Here is a 22,302-nt window from a genome sequence, read left to right as displayed (position 1 = left end):
AAATTAGAACAAATGAGGTATTTTGAACTTACGAAGGAGTGATTGGATCTTAATGAAATTTCATATTTAGAAAGACCTCGTAACTCAGATCTCTTATTTAAAATCCCGACCGGATTCAGTGTCATGGGGGTGGGGTGGGGGGGGGGACCTTGGAAAAGGTTTAGAGTGGAGGGATTGGGATGAAACTTGGTGGGAAAAATAAGCACAAATCCTAAATACGTGATTGATATAATCAAAACGGATACGCTCTCATTGGGGGATTTGGGGAGGGGGGTTAGGTGAGAAAAATTAGAAAATACGGTGCATTTGTAACTTACGAACGGGTTATCAGATCTTAATGAAATTTGAAGTATAGAAGGATCTTGTGCTTCAGAGCTCTTATTTTAAATCACGAACAGATCTGGTGACATCGGGAGGAGTTGGAGGGGGAAACTGGAAATCTTGGAAAACGTGAAAATTGAGGTTTCTTTATCTTATGAATGGGTGATCTAATCTTAATGAAGCTTGATATATAGAAATATCTTAAATCTCAGATGCTCCATTTTCATTTTGAATTGGTTCTGAGGACATTGGGGGCTGGAGGGGGGGGGAACAGAAAGCTTGGAAACCAGAAATCTTGGAAAACACTTAAAGTGGAGAGATCGGGATGAAACTTGATGGGAAGAATAAACACAAGTTCTAGATACGTGATTGACATAATTGGAACGGATCTGCTCTCTTTGGGGGAATTGGGGGGGGGGGTTGTTAATTCGAAAAAATAGAAAATTGAGGCATTTTTCACTTCAGAACGGGTGACCAGATCTTAATGAAATTTGCTATTTAGAAGGAACTCATGTCTCAGAGCTCGTATTTTTGATCCCGACCAGATTTGGTGACATCGGGGGGAGTTGGAGGGGGAAACCAGAAATCTTGGAAAACGCTTAAGAATGGAAAGATCAAGATGAAACTTGGTGGGGAGAATAAGCAAATGTCGTAGATACGTGATTGACGTAACTGGACTGGATCCGCTCTCTTTGGGGAAGTTAGGGGGGTTCAGTGCTTTGGCGAGTTTGGTGCTTTTGAAAGTGCTAGGACGATGAAAATTGGTAGTCGTGTCAGGGATCGGCACAAATTGACTTGATAAAGTTGTTTTCCCCGATTCGACCATCTGGGGGGTGGGTTGAAAGGAGAGGGCGAATTTGAATAAAAGTGGTATTTTTAACTTAGGAGTGGGTGATCGGATCTTAATGAATTTTGATATTTAGAAGGACCTTGTGTCTCAGAGCTCTTATTTCAAATCCCGACCGGCATTAAGCCTCTGATTTTCTTTTTAAATCAATCTATTGATTATTAGAATATTGCTAGAGCTCATGGTATATGAGCTCTTGGCTCTTCCAACCTCGTCACAAGTGCCACATGAGCTCTCAGCTCTTGTTTTTTTTTTTTTTTTTGAAGATATGATGAGCTGTCCACCTACTGTGTATCTTACCCTAGCCTAGAAAATATGGTTGCTGAGTTAAGATAAGTAAATTTGAGGACTATACTAGGCTTTTTATTTATAGTAAAATTCTTATTGAGAGGCTTCATGCTATCTTGAAAAGTAGGCTAGTTGAAATAGGTGAAAAAAAAACTTTATAAAAACAATCTGGTACCTAAAGTATAACCTGGGAAGGTAAAGCAACTTCCTCTACCCGTTCCTTATTTATAAGGGTGAGTAAATAGCATAGGCTAGTCTATCTAAACTTTGACCATAAGCACTAACTTAATTTTGAGTTTTCATTCTCTTTTTCATTAGCTCTAGCCTTTTAAAATATAATTCCTATTATTTCACTAGTATTTTAAGCCATATCCTTTAGGTTTTCCTAGGGTTTTCCTAAATTTAAGATACAAATTTGTAAATCTTTAAAATCTTTAAATCAGGATTAAGCAAAATTTGATCTGTAAATCTGTTTCTCAATTTTTACTTTTATAACACAAATATTAAAAAATCAACAAATTTCAGTGTTCTTTAAAAAGAGAAGGGGCAAAGGTAGCTACTTCAAAATACTTCGTAGGATTATGGAGGCTTTTGATCTATTCTTGAGTTTTATTCATGTAACTCGTTCACTTTCCAAGGTCAACAAAAGCCCCTTATGTAGAATTTTTCACAATCTGCTCCTTTTGTGTTTCTAAGGCTTTGAAGATTATATAGGGTATAGGACAGGTATGTTGCTTAGATCTTAGCTACCTGTTGCAACCCCAGCAAGAAAATTTATGGGAGTTGTACACACTTGTTTTACCACAGACAGACAACTAACAGCTACCTGTAATAGTCCAAAGAAAAATGGTTAAATAATGAAATAATCTTGACTGAAAAGCCCATTTTTTGCCTGACACTAGAAGAAGAGACAAATAATATTAACAAAACAGGAGGGAAAGGTAAAGATCAGGAGCAGATTTGTACTAAATCCTAAAAGTTACCAGGGGGGAGGGTAAAGTGAAGCAGTACACTTTTAGAAATGAGTTAAGTGAGTATTTACAATTCAAGCAGCTTTCATACTTTTCCCTCAAATATGCCTCTGACTTACTCCCCTATCAAAAGCAATAAGCTACTATTCAATTTCCTATTCATATGTAGCACTCTTTCTAAGTATAATGGTTGCTAACATGGCAATACAAAGGTGCTATAAAGGTGCTAGACTATAAAGATCTAGTCTAGGTGCTAGACTATAAAGATCTTTATGAATATCTAGACTATAAAGGTGCTAGACTATGTACAATATTGCACGAATACACTCCAAATAAAGAAATTATTGCCTTGTAGTATGTCAGAGATTTCTACTAATCAGATTTTTATCCTTCTATCTATTTTTGTTAATTGTTTTAAAATAATATATTTTTATAACTGATCCCAATTCTTTCACGAAGACAGTATTCAGCTGGCCAGGTAAAAATACCAAGTGGGCAAGATACCTAGTACTTGGGCAGCTAATAGCCACTTTCAACCTTTGAAAGTCTCTTGTATACCACCTAGAAAATGGATTGATGAATTGAATTTGTGTTAATTATTTTATTCCAAATCTGAATACCCTTTTGTTTTAAAGAAAATTAACTTCTTCTGTGATATAACTGTTGTGAAGCAGAAAAGCCATAGGTACTTGTTAATTACACAGAACACACCAAAGAAATGAAGTAAGGTTAATCCTAATGAAAACAGAAATCTTGGAAAACTCTTAGAGTAGAGAGATCGGGATGAAATCTGATGGGAAGAGTAAGCACCAGTTGTAGATACGTGATTGAGATAATTGGTACGGATCTGTTCTCTTTGGAGGAGCTGGGGGATGTTGATTTGGAAAAATTAGAAAAAATTGAGGCATTTTTAACTTAAGAACGGGTGAATGGATCTTAATGAAATTTGATATTTAGAAGGAACTTATGTCTCAGAGCTCTTATTTCAAATCCCAACCAGATCTGTTGACATTGGGGGGAGTTGGAGGGGGAAACCAGAAATCTTGGAAAACGCTTAGAGTGGAGAAATCGGGATGAAACTTGGTGGGTAGAATAATGTCGTAGATACGTGATTGATGTAACCGTACTGGATCCGCTCTCTTTGGAGGAGTTAGGGGGTGGGGTTCAGTGCTTTGGCAAGTTTGGTGCTTCTGGACGTTCTAGAACGATGAGAATTGGTAGGCGTGTCAGGGAGCTGCACAAATTGACTTCATAAAGTCGTTTTCCCCGATTAGACCATCTGGGGGGGATGAAGGGATAGGAAATATTAGAAAAAAATGAGGTATTTATAACTTAGGAGTGGGTGATCGGAACTTAATGCCTTTTGATATTTAGAAGGATCTCGTGACTCAGAGCTGTTATTTTTAATTCTAACTGGCATTAAGCCTCTGATTTTCCTTTTAAATCAATCTATTGATTCTTATAATTTTGCTAGAGCTCATACCATATGAGCTCTTGACTTGTCCGGCCTTGTTACAAGTGCCATATGAGCTCTTAGCTCTTGTTTGTTCATGTGAATAGGAATTCTAGATGACTTTTGATCTTCTATATGGATGAAGCCATGGCACCCTCACAATTGGCCTTCGATCACTTTGAATCTTAAAAAGGTCACTTGAACTTCTGATTACCAATCCAGTGAGCCCCTCTGAAGTTTATTCGACCACACTTTCCATAATTACCTTATATGCCCCCAGGGCAAAACTTACAACCCCTGCCCCAAGGGTGGTAGGAGGGGGGGGTCATCCTCAAAGACATAATTTCCGGTGCTTTTAACTACACTGAACAAATGGCTATCTCCAAATTTTGATTGGATATGCTTGGGGGAATGGTTTGCGTGTCAGGGGGGTTAGTTCCCCTCCAATCAGTTTTGACTATTAAAAGGGGCACTAGCCCCTTCAATTTTCAGTCAAACCAGCCTTTTTTGAAGTGTCTACGACAACAAATAGTTATCTAAAAATTTGTATAAGTTTTATTTCGGGAATATACGAGATATGGGGGGGGGGTTATCCACCCTCCAATCACTTTGAATCTTAAAAAGGGCACTAGCACTTCTTATTACCAGTCTAATGAGCCCCCTCTAAAGTTTACACGTTCACCCGTTCATACAAACCTTATATGCTCCAGGGTATAACTTACAACTCTTGCCCTTGAGTGCTGTGGGGGGGTTTCATCCTCAAGACATAACTTCCTGACCTTTCAACTACGTTGAACAAAATGGCCATATCAAAATTTTGATTGGATACGTTTGGGGAAATGGTGGGCGTGGGAGGGGTTTTATTTGCCCTGTAATCACTTTTGACTATTATTTTCAATTGAATGAATCCTTTTCGAAGTTTCTACAACTACTTCGATACGAAGTATCGAAGTAGTACCCACATTGCTCTTTGCTGAGTTTGCATTATTGCGCTGCCTATGATTCTGCTTTTCACACTTTTTTAAAATGAATTTGTCAATTATTGGCGCCCTTGTCACACTCCCCTGCCTAAGATTTTGCTTATTGACGCCCTTGTCTCACTGGCCCTCCAAGATTTTGCTTTCGATCTGCCCCTGCCCTTCACATCCCCAGTATTTTAGTAGAAAGGTATTCCTGCTCCGCCTTTTTAAAATCAATATCGTACTATGATTTTTAATATAAATCATTTAAGGTATACAATGGGTCCACAGCCCCTTCAACACAGCCCCTTCAACACATCCTGTTCATCTCTCCAACAGCTTTTTAGAAGACATTTGGATTTGTTGCATGCTGTTTGATGCAAAATTTCGTACAAATTTAAGTTTGACTGGAGGCACAAATAGGGTCAGTGTCTCCTCCAAACTGCGACCTCCTTCCCCTCTCCACTGGCAACGCTTCAGCAGAAGGGTCAGCATGTATTTTTTGAAAATACGTGCAATACAGCATGTCAGTTTGAAACAGAGGGTGTCCCAAAAAGAACGCCAGATTGGAATCTACTATAATTCTATTCAGAGAAAACGCATCATTCTCTTCAGAAGATGTTGTAATTATACGTAAAGCACATTATCAAGCATATGCTCTCTCCTCTTGCTAGCCCTATAGGCACACTGTTCATGAAATTATATGCATGACAACATTTGCCTGATTCTTTATAAAGGGGGGAAACTCCCCCAAAAAGTCAAGGTATCCTAATAAAAAGCGCCCCATCATGTTCAACATCTCAGAGCTACCTACTCTAAAGGTTTCAAGCTCCCATCTGCAAAAAAATGTTATCAATGAAGTGTTGATGTGGCAGCTATTCTGCACTGAACATAATCAAAGTGTTTTTACCATCAAATGTAGGGGAGCAAATCAAAGGTAATGTGTTTGCACAATTATCTATCTGGTAGTAGGCACAATTATCCATCTTTTTCTTACAATTAATTGAATAAAACTACCAAAAAGAAACATTTCAATGAAAGTAAATAGCCATTCAAAAATGAAAAATGAAAAATGATGAAAAGTAAATAGCCATTCAAAAATGAAAAATGAAAAATGATGAAAAGGCCATTCAAGTAAGTAAAGTCCTATTATAAATCAAACTAAAGACGAAAAAAAAATTGAAATAAATAATCACATCAGACTAACAGTTGCTAATATTGATGAATAATTAAATCCTAAAATAACTAAAAATAAGTTTCTAGTTTGACTCAAGTCAGAAATTACTACACACAGGAGTTTGGCTTCAACCCCTCCTAATCGCAAAGCTTCTAAAATCTACTGTGTCATTTATGCTTTACAGAAAACTCTATTTTAAGAGTGTTCTTCGGTTTTTAAAACGCTGACAAAAAATAAGAACTTATCAATAATAATCAAGACTACTGGAAAGAACTATAAAAATGAACTGTGATGTTCAATATATAATGATAACAATTCCTGGAAACCTCAGCAAATCAGATTTTAAGGTTTTATTTAAAAGTAATATTTTATTTTGCAATGTTCTAATTGTAAAAATTCAAATTTCAAGATTCAATTTTCAAAAATTCAAATTTCAAGATTCAGTTTTCAAAAATTCAAATTTCAAAGTAAGAATTCAAATTTCAGTTCTTTATTTTGCAATTTTCTAATTGTAAAAGTTCAGTTTGCAATGTATCATTAAGTTAGAAAATTAAAAAAATTCCTCATTTTCTTCGTTGTCTTTATTTGTCATACTTTCTCTATGAATGCTCAGTTTTACAACTAGGGGAGGGGGGGGGGAGAATAAGCATAGTATCCATGGAAATGTGTGGGTGAACGCTCGCCTTGAAATTCAAACATAACTTTGGAAGAATATAACTTGTGAACATTACATTTTACTCAATTACGAGGAAAGAATGGGGAGTGGCTCTCCCCAAATTTCAACTCATTTAGAATTTTAGCTTGTGGTGGCTTTTACAAAGAAGGGTTAAATATACTAAAAAACAAAACTTCGTTATTTCCTAAAGGTAGATTCCGCAGTTTTGAGTGGTTAATAAAAGTAGTAACTTAATAATGTAAGCCGTTCTTGCGATATTGCTTTGTCACATTGTAGAAAATCCACATCCTCATAGTTTCTTTTGATTTAGTTAAACATTAGCCTAAATATTCCTTAAAAGCTTTACTTTAATACGCTTAGCTTGCGTAGTAGCAATAGTAGCAGTATGCGCATAGCTGGAAGTTTCAGCTTAATACCATCAACCGTTACAGAAGTATTTCTGATGCGTCCTCTTGAAAAACTGTGTCTGCATAGGCTGGAGGCTTGGGGAAATGGTTTGCCCTTCAAAAGGGCACTAGAACTTCTGTCTTCCAATCAAATAGATCCCCTCCAATCCGAATTTTATACGACCGCCCATTCCATAAAAATTTTATATGCTCCAGGGCATAACTTACAACCCTTGCCCCTGGGTTCTGGGGGGTTGCATCCCCCTTAAGACATTGTTAGATGCTCTTTGGAGCATTGTGAACAAGATAGTTATCCCATAATCTCCATTGGATTTGTTTGCAGAAAGAAGGATGTCAGTGAGGAGGGGGGGGGCTAGTTGCTCTCCGTCACTTTTAATTTTTAGAAGGGAGCTAGAATTAGTTCATACTACCACTCCTTCCATAAAAACTTCATATGCTCCGGGGCATAACTTACAACCCTTACCCCTAGACTCTGGGGAGTTGTGTCAACCCCAAAGGCCTTGATGTGTGGTTTATTTTCAACATATGGCAATCTCAAAATTTCTATCGAATGTGTTTTGAGAAAATACGGCCTGTGTGTATGGGGGGGGATATCTGCCCACCGATCACTTTGACTTTTAAAAGGGGCGCTAGAACTTCTGATTTCTAATCTAATGAGCCCCCTCCGAAGTGTATATGACCATCCTTTCTATTAAATCCTTTTATGTCCCTAGGGCACAATCCTTGCCCTGAGAACTATGGGGGAAGGGATTTTGTCATCCTCAAAGACATAATTTCCAGACCTTTCAGCTATGCTGAATAGAATGGCTATTTCAAACTTTTCATTGGATGTGTTTGAGGAAATAATAGGCATGGGGGGGGGGGTTGACTGCCCTATAATCACTTCTGACTATTGAAAAAGGGAACTTGCGCTTTCAATTTCCAATTGAATGAACCCAATTGAATTTACTACGACAATTCCTTCTGTACGAAGTGCCCTGGTCTAAAACCAATAAAAAAAATAATGCACTTGACCCACATCGCTCTTTACTTAGGCAAGCTATTACGCTGCCTATGATAATGATATTAATTGCTGAAAACTCATCAGTTAGAAGATTTTAATTCACTGGAAATTTCATTTTATTTTCAATGTTGTCGTAAGTACAAAAGGGAATATTTGTAATATAACTCGTTTTCAGTAAAGCGCCAATGAGGCAGTAGGCTCTAGACTTTTACATCTAGGGAAGGCGCTGTAGCCAAACTCTTGTTTGTTGTTATATTTATTTGTCTTAACCTGTATTTGCATATTCAATTTAAGTTTTCACACATGTTCATTTCGCTCACTTTAAGATTTATTTATTTATTTATATTAGTACCTGTTGTATAATTGTTTGTTTAGTTTCTGTTCGTTTTGGGTTTCATTTATTCCGTAATAGTAAAATATTTTTGTTCGTTTTCAGATTTATTTATTATCATTATTATTAATTTATTACCCGTCAAAAACGGAAAAAAGGAGTAAAAAAGAAAAAGAAAGAAAAGCAAAAAACTTAAATACACTTCCACTACAAACATTATAAAATAACACTAGTCCATGGGTGGTTGGCTCTTAAAACATTAGCACAGAATTTGGAGATTCTTCTCTCTATGGCCATGGAAGGGTTGGTGATCTTGTATTTCATGGAGATGTCGCCATTGCTGTGCCACAGAGGGAGACGCAGGAGAAACTTGGCATACCTGAAGAATGTGCTTTCTAATGCTAACAAATGGCTTTTTTTCGGTAGCTGTGAATATTTTCCAGAAGGGAACCAGAGCAAGCAGAGGGGGGGGGGTAGTAGAAGCATTGTATAGCCGGGCAACGAGAGGACGGTTGAAACGATACTTACTGGCCACAAGTAATCCGCAAAACGCTCGTAGACGGGAACAGAAGTGGTTTCTCAGTGCTGAGCGTCTGTCCTTCAATGTAGAAGAAATAGGGAGGCAAGATAGGTAAGGTACTCACAGGGCTTAATCAGAGTGTTGCCAATTTTAACGGAGAGGTTAATTGAAAGCTCATTTTTGAACCATTGAAGAAAAGAAGTTCTGTTTTAGATTCGTTGAAGGAAAGTCTGATCTGCTTGTATGCCGCTGCAAGTGAGTCGTAATTTTGTTGAAATAAAGATATCGAACGAGAAACATGAAGAATGTCATCAGCGAAGTTCAGCAGCGAAAGATTGATCCCACCGAAAAAGCACGACGGCTTTGTTATTTGTTGTGCTTCGATGATAGCGTTATTTAACAGTGATGGTGAAGTTTTGCCACCTTGACGTACGCCTTTCTTGACACTCAGCATTTCTTTAGAAGGAAAAGTGCCGGACGGAGAGGGGGTCAGGATGACAGCCGAGAGCTTGTTATACATGCTGTAAACAGGGGAAATGTTGCAAGAGGAAACGCCTTGCTGAAGGGCTTTGAGCAGGATATGGCCATGGAAGCCAGAATCGAAGGCTCTACTAACATCAAGTGCTCCAAAGACGAGAAGATCACCATTTTTATCTGCATCAACAAGATTTTCAAGAACGCTGTGAACGTGTTCCTGTCCCGAGTGCTTTTTGAACCCGAACTGGTCGTCCTGAGTAGTGCCTCGAAGTGCAGTGTCATCAAAAATAAGGGATTCAAATATCTTACAAAAAGTAGTTGAAACAGTGATCGTACGATATGAAGCGCACTGGTCAGCTGGTTAACCTTTTTTGAGAATAGGATGGACCAATCCAGCAGCAAAGCTGTCTGGAACGATGCCAGTAACGAAAATCATTTGAAATAGCAGAGAAAGATGCTCTAGGAGAAGATTGCTGGGAAAGCTTAAATGGGTGCCAGATATACCATCAATGCCCTTAGATTTTTTTTTTTTTAGCTTAACAATTTTGAAACGCATCAAAGACAGAGTGAACAGGACACCAATATCCTTAACTGCAAACTAGAGCTCCTTATCGAGGGCCTGGCAAAAGGTGTTGTCTTGGTAGGAATTAGGGGCTGAAAATTGTTCTCTCTCTGAAGTAGTCGCACTAGTCTTTTTCTGGCATGTAGGGTGGGTCATCGGAAGATTTGTTCTTAGCTCAAAGACGCCATAAAGCAGGAGGCGAATTATCGACTGTCTCGCTGGTACGGGCAATTTCGTTAGCTTTATGCTGTGCGGTGGCTTTGGAAAATTTACGTTTCGTGTAAATACGAACAGCGTCGACTACTCTGGAGCGCGGGTTCCCACAATCTGCCCATAATTGTAGCCAGAATTTTGCTGAATCACCTGCGGCTAGGAGATTAGGATTATTCCGCCAGTTGCGCACTTCCGTGCCGTGGCAAATTTTACGGACATGAACTGCAGCTTTCTCAGCTGTATGGATAGCATGTGTTATACCAGAACAGTAGATGTTTAGTAGGATAGTTTTTTCCGAGTCCACTGTCATGTTCGGACAACCGAGAAGTTTGAAAGGAATTCGGATCTTCGACAGAATGGAGTCACATGAGCTCTGGTACGAATCGATGTTGGCAGCTTCCCAGTTGAGGCTTTACAACCATTTAGGTGGAGAATTTGTGGGTGAAGTTTGCGGTAAGGGCTCTATTTGAAAAGAGTTACAGATCGGCATGTGGTCGGATATGGAATAAACAAGAAGAACCGAAGTAGCAGAGGAGGGTTTAATCATAGAAGAACAATAGAAATAGTCCAACTGAGACACGGAGCCAAATTGATGGATATACGTAAAATCGCGATAATTTCCAACACAGGTGAGACTTGGACAAGCATGGAGTAAAATCTGAGATCTATTATTTTCAGGGTCAGACATTTCACAGTTAAAGTCACCAAACAGGAGACAACTTAGGCCTTCATCTTCATATTTTGATACTAGCTTGGCAATAGATGTACATGTGAGAGAGAACTTCCTCTCAGATATATCATTACGGTAGTTAGTAGGAAAATAAACTACGAATATGACCACATTCGAAACTTTAACCGCAAGGAAACTGTCAGACTTAGCAACTAGATTACCAAGTAGCTCTTTCCGTATCATCAGGGCCAAACCGCCTGAAGGCCTACCGCGAGTGGACTTCGCATGGTGGAAAAACAGATTATGTGAAGATATGAACGCCAACAGTTGACGACTATCGCTTGATAAGAAGTGCTCCTGGAGACCCACCACGTCAAACAGCAAGCAAAGCTCAGACGGTAGGTGATGTTTCGGTAGAACTTTCCCATTGGTCCATTTCCACGATACACGATACAATTTTTGAGGTTTCTTCAGGCATTGGAATTCTTTAGAAGAGACTGAGCGACAAGACATTTAAAACTGCAACATGGGGGGTCGGAGGAGTTGCAAAGAGCATACTTAAGTGCCTTGGTACAAGGATTATCTTTGGCTGTGGAGTGGCCAGCCTCACCACACCTGGAACATTTTCGGGTACCTGAGCACGCAGACGCAAAATCACCATATGACTGGCAAGAGAAGCATTGGATGGCAAGCGTTGAAATATACTAATGGGGACTCTTTCGTACCCTATGATGGGTGGAGAGCGAACAGAAGACTTGAGGTCCTCTTTAGACTCAAAAAGAAGCTTAAACAAACGGGTGTTTCGGATTTATATTTCCGATTTATATATTTATTATTTATGTTTCCGATATCCGATATGGATTTATATATTTATGTTTCGGATTATAGATATTACATTTATGTTTTATTTGTTTCAACATTTATTTATGATCGAACTTGTTGTATGTTTGTTTGCTATGATTTTTTATATAATTTCTCATCGTTTTTTGGTTTCATTTATTCATTAATAGTAATTTCTAGTCGTTTTGAGTTTGAATTATTGTTGGATTTTATTTCTGCTGATGTTAAGTTTAATGTAACCTTTACTTTTCTTTGAAAAACTTCTTTTTCATAGATATATTCTTAATTAATTTGGATTGCGAATAACCCTTTTATCTCAGCAAAGTAATTAATTTTTTTTTCAGGGATTTAAAAACTCAGCAAACGATGTCATCCTAACAAAAGCCCAAGTCACAAAAGGAAATTAAAAATTTAAAGATGGACCATTCTTCATAGTTGATTTGGCTTTCTTTTATTTTTGGATGACCGATTACTTAGTGAGTATGCTTATTTTGTGTTTCAAAACTTGACAAGTAGCGTGTTTTTTAACTTTGCCGATAGAGTCTGAATATATTCAGAAGGTCATTATTCTTTATGGTTGCTTCAGGCAAGGTAGCTTCATGGTGTGTGCAATGCTTTAGGATGGATTTTGGTAAACTCCCAAATTGGAATCCAATCTATGCACAGACATTTTCTCTTTTCCCCTATGCCGCTGTATCTCAAAAGGCGTTATGTAACTGTTCAATTTATACGTGGGGAAGTTGAATTTTTTTTTTTTTTAGATACCAGTTTACTTTTTGACCTTTTCTAAAATAAATATTACAATAACTGAATTTGGTACCTGTCTATTATATAAAATACACTCGAGAAGGGAAGTTTGGTGACAGAAAAATGTGAATGAAATGTACTTTATTAGCAAATTTGTGAAAGCCATTTGTGAATTATTAAAAATTCGGAACTTCGACGTCGGCTGACCGTCTCAAAGACAAAAGTTCATTATTAACGCGATTTTTGTCCTAGCTCATTTTAGTTCATTATTAAAGTAATTCTTAAGGCCAGCGGTTAGTTTGCTTTGACTAGTGATAGAACATAGTGTTCAAATTAAGATTTGTGATTTGCCAAGGACCGAAGGACAGGCAATTATATTTTTGTAGGATAAGGGGTTGTTGCCTAAAACACTGCGTCAATGGACACACTATGACTGTACTCTTACGAGAAACAACATTTTTGGAAGTTTAACACTAGACCATGTTTGAAAAACGTCAATTTACGAGTCAATACGTGATTTTTTAAAAGTAAAATACCATTTGTTGCTGTAGTTCGTTTCATTTATTTCTGGATTAACGAATTATCGTCTCTAGCCTGGTGTGAACATGAGCTAGGCATTTCTAAACAAACGGTTGTCGATTGGAATAACTACCGTGAAGTGTGCGTGTTTTCTATGCAACCGAAAAACCGTTTGCAGATCGTCAACAGAAAAATTTTGCTAATAAAGTGATCCATTTCCATCATTTTTTGTTTCATTAGCATTAACCAAATTTCTCTTCTCGAGTATGTTTTATATGATGGACAAGTACCCTAAATTCGCACTTCATGGCATTTAAAAAATGTATATATATTGAAATTCAGAGTCCCTCCATATAGTGCCTTGATATATCCAACGTTTTTTTTTTCAAACTCGTGTTATTTTTCATGATGCATCTATTGTGGATGAGAAGTAAGTACGAAAAAAAGGCAAATCCTAAAACTTTTATATAGCCTATGGCTATATCCAGTCATGCACCACTGGTCCCAGGAGACTTCTTCTTGGGACTTCTTTGTCCCTAGAAGAAGATTTTTAGAGACTTCTTCTAGGGTCCTAATTATTACGGTAGAAAGTTTGATAGAGAAGGTGTTGATGCAGGGGTGACAGTGATTTAAAGTTGTTGAGTGTTATTATGTGGTTTGTTCATTTTATTTTTATGTTTGTTTTTGATTATATGGTCACTGGCTTTTAGATACAAACGCATATATATATATATATATATATATATATATATATATATATATATATATATATATATATATATATATTATATATTATTGTAATGAAATTTTAGATTGTAAGGAACTAAGATTCTTCTGTTAGTGTTTTGTTCAGAAGAAGCCATAAAATAAATTTATACAGTCTTTACTGTTATTGGATCAGTTGTTGGTATCGGAACAATTGTTCCCTAGACATTCAAGACAGGGCAAATACAATCTTAACATCAACGACTCAATTTCTCAAATATTTCCGCGAGCTAGGAAAACGATGTAACATATTTTGGGAAAAAATATTTTCAGATTCAAATAAGAGGACAGAAAATGATTGGACCATTTGACAAAGCTTTGCTAGTTTAATAAAGTGGGTAATATCTATAAAGGTCCATTCACAATGACATTTTCTAATACCGAGATTTAGCCTCCTCCAATTTGAGCTAATAAAAATTTCTCAAACACTTTTTCAGCCAATCAGAAAATTCAATGAAAAATCTAATACGCTCATAATGAAGCTAGCTAATCTTGGTATTAAGAAAATCTCACCGTGAATGGGACTTCAGCTTTACAATAAAAAATGTCTTCCGACATATCTCATCCTTATGTTTCTCGTCTACTTCTTTGGAAATTACTCAAGCATGCCTTTTTAATTCAGGTGTATAGATGAGATTATGTTTCATCATACGAAGGATCTGACGTACAAGCAATTTGATTTTAACCCCAAACGCCTAGATTTTCGTTGAAATATTAGATATATGGGTACTTGTCAGTTGGGTACTGACAAAACCGGTTTGCTTCTCTGGAATTGGTTAGTGATTTGCTTATTTTGAGTAAGGAATCTACAGTGTACTACTACTACTACTACTAACAATTCATTGCAGTACCAAGCCGCCTGAGGCCAACACCGCTACGAACACTCCTTCTCTGTCCCAATCTATTTAGCCTTGAAGTGAACACCCATGAAGTGAAGTTGGGTTAATCCCAAACCCAAGAAGTGAAGTTAGGTTAATCCTGTAAGCCCTGTGGTGTCAGAAAAAAACAACATCAAATCCCAAATTTCACTAGTTCATAAAAGTGAGCATTAGCCCTCCGTATTATAAATACTGTATGCTACCTGTCAGTTAAACAAAACATACCCAAAAAGTGAAGACAGGTTAATCCTAATGAAACATACCAAAACATGATGATAATATAATAACCCAGAGGGAGGGGGGAGTTCTAACGCGTTAACCACCTCCCCCTGGATACGGCGGTGGCTATAACATCAGTCTGGGAAAACAGATCTGGTCCAAATTTAGTCCCTGAATCTCTACAAAGATACTTATGTATATATAAGAGATATATCCTAAAACTAGTATATCTTCCTGCTATGAATTTATGGTAGATACAAGCTGGTACTTTTGTTCTATTTTTACTACCATTGTATATACATTCCTTTTTTCCAATTATGACTCTTGGATTTCGTTAAGGTTTTAGAGACGCCGCCCTTGTGTCTACTTGATTCTTTCAAATATTCATGGTATTAAAAGATTGCTCCTGGGCAAAGGTATTTGGACAACTCTTCGCTAAGTCCATTTATGTTTTGCCTTTAAGCCGTTTCATTTTTTTTATCAATGAGTTCATTAAGATTTTACTACAGGCGACATTCAACATTGCAGTGTATGAGGAGCAGGTTTTTCGAAGGTGTTTGACTTTCGAGAGGGTTAAGGCATTCGTGATGTTTTGTCATAAGACCGCGAGTTACAACCCTGAAATTTGATGTATGTTTTTAGGGGGTGGGGAGCGATATGTACTTGCAGCCACAGCAACTGTGGAGTGGGTAATTGAAATCTAAGGACGCAATTTAACTGCTAACTTTATTATCTCTGGCTATTGCCCCCTGTTGAATGCATTGTTGAATAGAGGCGATTTTAAGGGGTGTCCGCTTTCTGCTACCTGGTCTGTATCTCAGAACGCCATATGTGCCGTATGTTTTCGCTTTGCTTGAGACATTTTCATGACGCTTGGCATATTTTCGACACGCTTAGCAGACTCTACCTGGTTTTGTGACTTCTAAGAGTGGGTTCACCCCCCCCATTGAGTGATTGGCTATCCCCTTTTTGACTTGCCCCATCTCGAAGGCATCCCATACAAATAATTTCCCCTCGAATCCACTAATCTTGGATTTCAAAATGCATTAAAAATATAAACCAAAGCGTAATTAAGATACCACTTTTTGGTTTATTCCCTATAAAACCCTCTATAAAACTCGCGTGATAAATACACTATTTTTAAGATAGGCTACCACCGGTTTTTAGGGGGTGCCCACTTTCCGCTAACTGGTCTATATCTCAGAGCGCCACATGTGCCGCAGAGTTCCCCTTTGCTTGACATATTTTTGTCACACTTAGCAGGCGCCACCTGGTTTATGGGAGTTCTAAAAGTGGGTGTATCCCCCCCCTTGAGCGATTTTCTATCCCCTTTTTGACTTGCCGTATCTCGAAGGCATCCCATACAAGTAATTTCCCCTCGAATCTACTAATTTTGGATTTCAAAATGCATTAATAATATAAATCAAAGCGTAATTAAGATACCACTTTTTGATTTATTCCCTATAAAACCCTCTGTAGCTTGAAAGTTACTGATCACGGAACTGGTATTTTGCAAGGAATACATTTTGGAATTGGTGGACTGAAGCATACTTATTATAACAAATATCCCCCGAAATACCATGTACATCTGGGATTTCTTTCCGAGTGATCTTGCAGTTAGAATAATTTTGACTGAAATGATGAGGACAGTCAGGAAATTTCCCAAGGGGACAGATGCTGTCAGGACCTTTGTTTTCACTAAGATTGAAGGGGGGACCACCCCCTGGATCCTGATCGTCAATAAATAAATGGAGATCTAAACGAACAGAAATTACAATAAATAATAGAGTCAAACTCAAAACGAGTAAAAATTGACATGATTAGCGCTGACAACCACCATGCCTTCTCAAGACCAGAACATAAATACCACTTAATCTGAAAATAAAATACATTGAAAATGTTTTCACTTTTTTACTTTAATGAATTATTTTCATAATAAAGTGTAAATTATGGTCTGGTCTTAAGAAGGTATGGGGGTTTTCAGCCCTACTCGTGTTAAGTTTGACTCGGTTACTTGTTGTAATTTCTGCCGTTTTGAGTTTCATTTATTTATTGATGGTGATTCCCGATAATTTTACGCTTGGAAGGTTATTTGACTTTATTTCTGCTCATTTTTGGCTTAGTGGAACTCTTTACTTTTCTTTAAAAACTCATCTTGTGGAAAAATTTTTTATGGCACTTGGTATTTACCAAGTGACATATAGCGATCGCAAATTATGTCGGCTCCGGTTTTGCTAGTTTAGGCACTTCCAGATAAGCTAGGACGACGAAATTTGGCAGGCGTATCAGGGACCTGACCAGATTATATTAGAAATAGTCTTCTCCCCGATTCGATCATTTGGGGGGTGGGGGTGGGTTGGTGTTGGTTAATTCGGAAAAATTAGGAAAAATGAGGTATTTCTAACTTACGAATGGGTGATCGGATCTTAATGAAATTTTGATCTTAAGAAGGATATCGTGTCTCAGGACTCTTATTTTAATCCCGCTCGGATCCGGTGACATTGGAGGGAGTTGAAGGGGAAACCTAAAATCTTGGAAAACGCTTAGAGTGGAGGTATCGGGATGGAACTTAGGGGGAAAAATAAGCACAAGTCCTAGATACGTGATTGACATAACCGGCATGGCATAACTTAATTTTAAAGTTATTTCCTCATAAATTTTCGCCGTGGGAAGTAAAAAGTGTGGAAAGTTAAGTTTTTAAGTTTTCATGTGTTCATGTATTGTGTTTATCCTCTTATTTTTTATTTATATTCCACATTTCTTCAAAATAGCAGGTCTGGTGTTGGGTAAAGATCAAAGTATCCGCGCAACTAGGGAATTTTCGGGGAATTCAAAAATATCATACCGCCTTTGTATTTTATTCTGATTATATTTTAAATGAATAATTTCACATGTGCAGTTATGCAGCACTGGTTACTCAAAATACTGAATCATTTGATAAATATCCTCCTACTTAGTCCAAGGGAAGAAGAGCCCAGTAGTAGACGTATAATAAGGGCTTTGGGACTCGATTTCTGGACCCTAAGTATCTCCGGGGATTACTTGAACTTAGATTTATACTGCCTAATTAGTATCCATTGCCATATTCTTTTGTTTCTGAGTCAAGAAAGACTGGATCGAATCCTACTAAGTATTGTCCAATCAACCTCGTATCTTATTTCCTAATTATTTTACACAACCAGCCCCGTACACAGGAAGGGGCTTTTGAGCCTGTGTCTCCAGGAAATCTTGTGATTTCCATAATGTTCTCATTTTTATTCGGAGGATTCACATGCTATTCGAAATTTAGTGTCTTTCCTCCCAAAGCCGCCTCCACCCTGAACTAAATTTGTTGTATAATTTAAGTCTCTATCCCCTCAGCCACTCCTTAGTCCTTTCACGTCTCGTGAGAGTCATAAGATATACTGTAGTCTGCCAAGTGTCAGTGGTTGAACACTTTACCTTCGGGCCTGCTTGGAACGATCGGCAGTTAAAGCTGACTTCTCCATAACTTCTGTGGGTGGTAACTCGGTTTTTTGACCACTTGACGTAACAATCTTTAGCAGATTAATCTGCACCTTAATACAAATTTAGATTAAAAGCTGATTTTTGTTTTTATCATCGGTGCCTATTCGTGTAAATGTGGGTGAGGGGAGAAAATGTACTCTCTTCAAAATCCGTAAGGGATCGTTTTTTTTTCGATTTTCCCAAAATGAAAATTCTAATAAATTATATGGTACTTACGTATTATCCCGACCCCACTCAAGAAATGAAGTTAAGTTGAACCTAATGAAATGTACCAAAATTTGATGAAAATATAATACTTTAGAAGCAAAATTATGGAAACTACAACAGCGAATTTTGGAAAGCAGTCCGCACAGAACGCATTATGTTAAATACCTAATTCAATCACCCCTATATATTAAATGTTCAATAAAAATATACCTACATCGTAGTTTTTCTCAATGAGACTAAGCTATTTATAACCTATTACAGACAGACAAAATGTTTTTTTGTAAGATCTAAATATATCAAGAACTTGACTGGGGTTAGAATAATACGTAAGTACCAATGATATTTTTCAGTGGAAATACTAAAAACGGCATTTTTAAAACTGAAGGGGGGAGGGAGGGTAAAACGGGGCAATCCTCCTACCACCTCTGCGAGTCATGCGCCTGTCTTTAAATTTTCCTGTCCGTTTTCCCGTGATCACTTTCAAAATATTGTTAGTAAGTTTTGGATTTTAGTGCTCATAATTGTTTTCCTTCCCTTAGTTTCTTTATCAATCTCTCGTTTCATTCGTTAGACGGGGATTGTATATAACTAATAACTATAACGAATAATAATAACTATAATGACATATTATAGTTGTGATGACTATAATAATACTTGACAAGTGAATAAGTTTTATTCTGTGATTTGAGCATCCTAAATCATATATTTACCTTTTAAACCTAGAATGGTAAGCTTCCCAAAAGGTTAATTATATGGAAAGCTTTCGTGAAAATTACTATTTGATGAAACATTGACTTCCAAAACTCATCATTTAAGTATATTTTAAAAGCAAGTGGGAATATTTAAATTCAGGTCTCGTAAAAGTGTTTTAAACAGGACAAAAGATAGGTGCCATTTCTTGGAGTCACACGGTATGCATGACTTCACGCGATGTTCACTGCAAAACGACTTTTTGCAGTGGTTGTAAAAACTGCTAGTCATTCTGCGAATGCAAGTCGGGTAATGGCTACATGTCGTTTATTTCCCTTCCACAGACTTCATTAAACGAATTTCACCGGTCACCTCCGTTGTTTGACAGATATCGAGTTTGATCGAGCTCTGCTAAGTCGAAGTTTACGAGTGGCCATATACGGCTGGGCTAACTCTTTGGATAGAACATTCACGAAATCCTTTTGTGAAAGTGGGTTTCCACCAGATTTGGAGATAGTGAAGGAGTTGATGACTGTTAATGCAAGCAATGTTGATCGGCCCATAAAACTAGCACATGGGCCACCTGTTGGTCTCCCGAGTGGCTGACATTAAACTGCACAGTGGGTCAGATGCGTCAACACCGTCTTTGATGTTATTATAGCATTAAACGATCTCCGGCTTCTTGATTGGATACTTGATAATGGTACCCTCATGGCAAGTTGACAGAAGCAGGACCGTTTTTGATGGCTTAGATAGATAAGACACTAGAGTCAGCTCTTGATCCAAACGGCGCTCTTGATCTTGTTTTTTTTCGTATAGTCCCAGCTGGCGTCAGTCGATTCTTTCAGTACTTCCACTGCAAAGGGAATCGATGTAAACCTGTTGACATGGTATTTCTATTTCGTCCCCAGATTAGAACGAATAGCCAAAAAGTTAAATAAGAAAATAGCCAAAATCAGCATTTTCATATGCTATACCTGACGAAATTTGTCACGTAGCTTATAAACAATGTTAGAAAACTGGTCTCACCTCATAGTACAAAGAATTTTAGTAATTACACGGTTTTGATAAAAAAAAATCTCTTATCCTGAAACATTTAAAAAGGTACGTAGATGGTAAGCTTTCGTAAATTTTACTACTCACCCTTTATATCTCCCAACCAGTTCAGATAATAAAACCTCGGTGACGGCACAAGAACTGGCTATTTATAATATTAGTACATACGGGAGGTCGGTTGGCGCAATGCCTCCGTTTCCATGGTAACCGCAAAAACATGTTTTGATGTCTAAAATTTGCGAATGCTTACCCTTCTTGGGTTAAGTTTCCTCGAAAAACGAAGAAGAAAGGGGCTACAAACCAAGTATTTGTGTGTATTCAAATTATTCACCAAAGACTGAAGATGTGCCTACCAATAGGTTGGCCAAATCCTCCCCAGCAAAAGCGTTTGGTTCTACTAACTCTCCCTTGATTAAACATGTCGAACAAATTGAACTCGATTTTGTGATTAAAACAAAAAATAGCTAAAAATACAGAATAAACAGAAGTAAATGTGCTGACCAAGAAACAGAATGCTAAAAACAAGTATTTTTTTAAATGTAGGTGAAGGAATTTAGGGGGAGGATAATCTGCCACATCTACCTCCTCCCCGAATGACGGAAACAAAACAGAAACAGCCTAAGGCACAGGTTGAGTCTTGAAGTGAAGTATTGGTTGTAACTGATGCTAGCACTAACGATTGATTGCAGAATGAACCCATCTGAGGCCAACAAAGCTGCGGAACTATTTTCATTTATTCACAGGAATTGCCAGAATTCCTGTGATTTTTTTTTGTCTTACTTTCTCTTTGCCAACTTAATTTTACATCTGAAGATGTTTTTGGGAAATTGTCCATTGCAAATTTTCAAAAGGGTTTGAATCGTCTGTTGGATTTAACGTGGGAGAAACTTTTCGTGGGGGATGAGGTTTTCCAGGGGGGAGGGGCTGATTTCGTGGATTTTTTTGAAAAACAATTAGAAATTGAATTGAAAAAAAACTGAAAGGAAGGAGCATTATTAAAAGTAAATAATATTTTAAGCCTAGGCAGGATGCCCCCTTCTCAATACCTTCCTTTTCACGCTAAAGTTGTTTTGTATTTTAAAATAGTTTATTATTATAATTTAGCAGTCCTCGTGTTTCAGGAGTCATTATTGAAAAAATAGGACCTAAAGTCAAACTTCAGCGCAAAGAGTGAGGTATTGAGGAGAGGCATCCTTTCTCATATACTGAGCGATTTCTGTTCGTTTTTATGTTCAATAATTCTCCTTACCTTCAGTTGACCTCTTCACCAACGAAAATTCCTCCACGGAAATTTGATCCTCTGTGAAATCCCTTCCCACCTGACAATTTCATCCTCGCTGAAAATTTCTCTGAAAATTTCTTGTAAACTATCACGCATGGAAAATTCTCCTTACTCTACTTTCATTTAAAAAAAAAAAAAAACAACTTTCTTTTCATTAAGTTTCTATTTGTTTTTTAAGACATGCCAGAACCCCTCCGTGGAAATTTTTTTCCTTGGAATCCCCCCCCCAATTTAAAGTTGCTCCTTCCAAGAATCCCCCCCCCCGCAGGAGATTTCCTCAGACAATTCGAACCTGTTGGAAAATTTGCCATGGGTAATTTCTGGAGTATTTTCCTATGTAAAATTAAGTTGACAAAAAAAGTTAGACAAATAAAAAAAGTTTCGTATAGGAATTCTGGGAAATCTGGGAACCGTGCAAAATTTCCCCTTAAAAGTTCATCCCCAGAAACTTCTCTTTCCACGGGAAGTTCTCTCTTCGGAAAATCGTCTCCGTTGAAAATCCTACCCCATAGCCTACACACAGAAAATTCCACCTCCCCCAAAAATTTATGTTTACTTCAAAATAAGAAATACTATATGTAAATAATGGGCAAATTTTAGCCCTTTTCCCAGGGGATGCGGGGGTCATATCATCCCCAGAGGCATGGTTATTTGCCCTTTCAGCTATGCAGAACAAAATGAATATCTCAAAATTTTTATCGTATGACTTTGGGCAAA

The 22,302-nt window shown here is 37.5% G+C and overlaps 1 protein-coding gene across 1 annotated transcript in view; it reads left to right on the top strand.

Moving 5' to 3' along the window:
* LOC136037276 (nuclear hormone receptor FTZ-F1 beta-like) overlaps positions 1-22,302 on the top strand; it is a 120,315-nt gene that overhangs the window by 11,005 nt on the left and 87,008 nt on the right. The window contains exon 2 of the mRNA XM_065719912.1: positions 12,060-12,191. The gene's annotated coding sequence lies outside the window, so the exon portion shown is untranslated. The remainder of the gene's footprint in view (positions 1-12,059; positions 12,192-22,302) is intronic.

Source organism: Artemia franciscana, chromosome 16 (genome assembly GCF_032884065.1).
Source record: "Artemia franciscana chromosome 16, ASM3288406v1, whole genome shotgun sequence".
Lineage (NCBI taxonomy): Eukaryota > Metazoa > Arthropoda > Branchiopoda > Anostraca > Artemiidae > Artemia > Artemia franciscana.
Note: the sequence above shows the minus strand (reverse complement) of the source record. Positions and strands in the feature narration are given on the sequence as shown.